The 5000-nt window shown below is 34.8% G+C and overlaps 1 protein-coding gene and 1 long non-coding RNA gene across 2 annotated transcripts in view; one reads left to right on the plus strand and one right to left on the minus strand.

The window, feature by feature from the left end:
- LOC135113342 (uncharacterized) overlaps positions 1–4019 on the plus strand; it is a 72896-nt gene extending 68877 nt beyond the window's left edge. The window contains exons 3-4 of the long non-coding RNA XR_010274805.1: positions 3659–3689; positions 3914–4019. This is a non-coding gene — a long non-coding RNA (uncharacterized LOC135113342). The remainder of the gene's footprint in view (positions 1–3658; positions 3690–3913) is intronic.
- The window catches only part of LOC135113341 (hemicentin-2-like), a 125121-nt gene that overhangs the window by 82124 nt on the left and 37997 nt on the right, over positions 1–5000 (minus strand). The gene's annotated exons all lie outside the window — the stretch shown is intronic.

Here is a 5000-nt window from a genome sequence, read left to right on the forward strand (position 1 = left end):
ACACCCTCATCCTGCCTCCCTTAACACCCTTACTTCTACTAACACCGTCATCTCACCTTACACACCTCACCTCTCTAACACCATCGTCTTTTCTAATACACTGTGCTCTCTCATAACCCTCTCCTAACACATTCCCCTTTCTGTCCTTAACACCTTCACCTTCATTATGTCCAATTAACACTATTTTTTTCATAACACCCTCGCCTTTCTGTCCTCAACACCAACACCACAACACCGTCACCTCTTCTACATCCTTCACCTCACCTCCCTCACACCTTCACGTCTATAAACTTAACACTTTGACCTTCCAACACCCTCGACTGGCCATCCCTCTCTCGGGACAGCCACACGTCACTCTCCTCAAATACACGGTGTTTACAAGCATTCTTAGCCAGCGCTCCCGACGCGGCGCCGCCCCAGATCCTGTTGGCACTTCAGCTTTCGTGTCTGTTCGATTCGGGCCAAGGGCGATCTCCTCACCCGGGTTGTCCTGCATTGATTAGGAGCTTGAAAGGAAAATATACCGTCTTGTTTTGCGTGTGAATAAAGAATTGTTTTGTTTTGTGTGTGAATAGAAAATGTACAAGTTATTTTGTGTGTGAATGGAAAGTATAAGAGGAAAAAGCAATCGAGAGCACTTTCCCACCAGAGAGAGAGAGAGAGAGAGAGAGAGAGAGAGAGAGAGAGAGAGAGAGAGAGAGAGAGAGAAAGGAACATGTACGCTTTATTTCCTGTGTGAGGGAAGAATATATTACGTCTTATTGGATTTTCCTGGGGGACTGTTTTATTGTTGTAGTGCATTTGTGGTCGATGAGTGTGGTGTGTTTTTGATTGCGAGGATTTGAATGAGAATTTACTTATTTTCTAGTCTTTTTTTTCTTCATTGCCGTAGTAAATATTGTTGGCCGAGAAAAAAATGGCCCATTACTGGTTACGAACGATTATAATGGACATTTTGTGTTTTGTATGACCTAAGCTTCCTTCTTTTATTATTATCGTACAATTATAACTTGAAAAAAAAAGGTTTAACTTCATGATTACAAAACTGGAACGAAATTGCCTTATTTATTACCTGGGCTCTTTTATTTATTTATTTTTTATTTTTTTTTCATTATTACCCGCACATTCATGGCTTATAATAAATGCTTTGTATTAGTGATTACAAAAAATAAATAAATAAAATAAAACTCCTGTGCTTTGGATTTGATAGGCACTTTCATTGATATCTTACACAAGAAAAATACTGATACGTGAAATGCAGAGAATTGAAACTTTTTTTTTCTTTACCTGAGCGATTTAATGTCGAAAGGTGAAGCAGATGACAAGGAAGAAGTGAAGCACCACTACAAGCACATCACCCAACACTTTTATTTGCTTTCTTCACTTCTAACGCTTCTCACTTTCATAAACGCGACGAAATATGAGAAGATTGCAATACTTTCCAATACGTTGATGCAGCTGAGACAGACAGTGTGGATGGGGTGGAAGAAAAAGGAAGGAAGAACATCCTGTAGTGGATATGTAGGGTCACGTAACACAAAATTAAATGTAACTAAGGTTCATTGCTTTCTGGTAGTTGAGCCCCTTGTTACAGTGGAATTAGCAGCAGATTGGGTGAAAGAAGAGCTCGTAGGAATAGCTTGTAGAGGAAAAGCAGGGTAATACTGCATGGCTTTTCCAGCGTGGGATTTCTTATTGCTTTCCTCACTAATTTCTCTGAGCGCATTAAGTAGTAAGTTGAGAAACGCCTCTCTCTCTTTTATCTATTTTCACTGATCTAATTATTATTCTTACTTTTCTTTCTTTTACCAGTATTTTCTTCGCTCTGACTAACTGTTATTCTTATTTTTTTTTCTTTTATCAGAATTTTCACTGATCTGACTAATTATTCTTATTTTTCTTTCTTTTATCAATATTTTCACTGATCTAATTATTATTCTTATTTTTCTTTCTTTTATCAATATTTTCACTGATCTGACTAATTGTTATTCTTATTTATTTTCCTTTTATCAATATTTTCACTGATCTCACTAATTATTATTATTCTTATTTTCTTTCTTTTATCAATATTTTTTTTTCCCCGCTCTGACTTATTATTATTCTTATTTTCTTTGTTCTTTGTAGCAAGTTGAGGAACACTGATGCAGAAAAAAAATCTTACATTATTATTTTTTTTCCAGTTTTATTTACTTAATATCAATCTGCTGAACACTTTATTTATTTATTATTTTTATTATTATTATTTTTATTATTTTTTATTATTTATCATTTACTTTATTTTTTCCTTGCTTTGACTGGTATTTTTCTTATTTCCTTTTATTTTTCCTTTCATTCTTTGTTGGTAGATGAAATTGATTAAATCACAACAAAACCAAACAAAATTTTTAGTTCCCTTTTCCTTCTTATTCTTTTACAACCATTTCTCTGCTCTGACTGATCTATTTTTCCCCATTTTTCTGTCTTAAAACTAATGATGGACTATGTTGATGGGCACAGCGGCACGATAATATATAAACCAGAAAACCAAACATAACGTTTTTTTTTTTTTCTTTACCAACTATTTCTTTGCTCTGATTGATCTCTATTTTACTTGCCTCGTACACTAATGATGTAGTTTGTTGATGAGCACCACGATACAAAAATATATCTTGTTTTACCCAGCATTTCTCTCTCCCAGCAGCTGTTCTCCTCTCGCTCATCATTTTGTACATTTTTATCCTTTGGCACCAAATGCTAAGTTGATTATCACCAGAATAAAAAAGACAGCATTTTTTTCTTCTTTTTTTTCTATGCCCTCTTTCTTTTTATTCTGAATAGATTCTGTTTCTCTCTTTCTCTTCTTTTTACTCTTTTTCCTTTTTTTACTGTAAATTAATCTATTTTTTGTATTTCTCTTTTTTTCTTTTTTTTTTTTTGTAATTTATCTTTCCTTGTATCGCACAAACGGGAAAAGATGTATCCTTTTGTTCTTGTCTTACTTTCTTCTTCTTTATATTTACTCTTAACTAATCCATTTTTTTAATTATACTTTCCTCTCCTTCTCTCGCACTACGTAGCAAGTTCAGAAACCCTGAAATGAAATGAAGAAAGTATGATGTACTTTTTTCCTCTCTCATTTTGCCCTTGCCTTTTGTCCCCTGACACGAAAAAATACTCAAATTCCTTTTTTTCCCTAACCTCTAGTACGTTGATGAACACCAGGACGTTAAAACAAATCATCTTTTTTTTTTTATTTCCTTTCCTCTTTCCCTACTAAACAGAAGGCTATTAAACACCAGAACGTTATAAAAAAAATATTCCCTATCTTTTTTTCTATTTCCTATCCTTCTCCATCATTAAACTTAAGCTAAAGAACACCAGCACGATAAAAAAAAATCATATTTCATTTTTTTCTCGATTAGACAGTATTGAAAAATCCTATGTTTTTTTTTTATTTCGCTTTTCTCCATAAGACAGTATTGAAAAAGAATGATCTTTTTTTTTATTTCATTCCCTTTTCCCTCACTAAACAATACACTAATAAACACCAGTATGTTATAAAAAAAATTATATCTTTTTTGTATTTCCCTTCCTTTTTCTCCGCCAAACAGTAAACTAATGACCAACAGGACGCTAAAGAGACAGTCATTTCATCCCATCTCTCTCTCCTCTCCCACAGTTCCCTGGCAGACCGCAAGGAGGCGCCACCTGTAAGTACTCTTATATATATGTTCATCACTCTCCTCTCACACTGCATGCTTTGTGTTTCCTCCTCCACATCGGAGTTCAGTTGTTCACAGCGCTCTCGTGGAACATCACACATACACGAACAATCTACTCTTGAAAGATTTATTATTTGTTTCCACAGTATTCGTAAATTACTTTGATATTATGAAAACAAAGACCATTTATACATTTTTTTTTTTCTTTTCAGTCTGCGAAAAGAGATATCTGCGGCGCTTGGAATGTTAATGAGAGATGCTGTCATCGGTGAAAAAAATATCTGTAAATTGCTGTGAAATTATGAAAAGATGCGTATATTTTTTTTTTCTTTTGCATTCCGTCAAAGTATTTATGTACTGTGCTGGAAGGGTCACTGGGAGATGAAGCCATCGGTAAAAAAAAATGATCTGTAAATTTTAAAGTTACGAAAAGACTATATATTTTTTTTTCTTCTTACTCTGTGTCAAAGGATTTCTCTAAAGCGTTTGAAATGTTAGTAAGTGATGCAGGCAACAGTCAAGCGTCCGTAAATTGCTTTGAAATCACGGGGGAAAAAAAGAAAGGCTGTATATCCTTTTTCTTTTTCTACCGTGCTGAAAGTGCCGAAAGTGTTGATAAATTATGCATTTAACGGTGTAAAGGCTAATCCTCTACTCACTCATACAAGACGTGTAGGAGTGTATTCAACTGTGAATTCTGAGGTCAAGTGACATTACTTCCACTCCTTACTTCTCTCATGCTGTTGTTATTCTTCACTAAATCAAATGAAATCAAAAGAAGAATATCTCCCCGTAATTTTTTAGTTTATTTCTTTCTTTCTTTATTTATTATGATTATTGTTTTTTTGGGGGGACAAATCTCTTTTTGGGACTGGCACCTTCACTGGGCTCTCTCTCTCTCTCTCTCTCTCTCTCTCTCTCTCTCTCTCTCTCTCTCTCTCTCTCTCTCTCTCTCTCTCTCTCTCTCTCTCTCTCTCTCTCTCTCTCTCTCTCTCTCCTGATCAACGGCTAAAAAGAAAAAAAAAAAAAAGAAGAAAAGGCCATTGAAGATCCCAGTCAGAGATGTTCTTTTGACAATAATTTTCTTTTGCTTTGCCTCGATTTGATCAAGACTAAGAATTACGTGAGAGATTCAAGTAGTCGATGTAACGTCCCTTGACCTTGGCATTCATTATGTTCTATGCACACTACATTGTCTTGTTTAAATTGACTGAAGGAAATTAACGTTTTCACCGTCCAGTCCATCATTTAGCAACATTCCAGCACTGTACAGAAATACCTTAATGCAGTGTAAAGGAA

This window comes from Scylla paramamosain, chromosome 25, assembly GCF_035594125.1.
Source record: "Scylla paramamosain isolate STU-SP2022 chromosome 25, ASM3559412v1, whole genome shotgun sequence".
In the NCBI taxonomy this organism is placed as follows: Eukaryota; Metazoa; Arthropoda; class Malacostraca; order Decapoda; family Portunidae; genus Scylla; species Scylla paramamosain.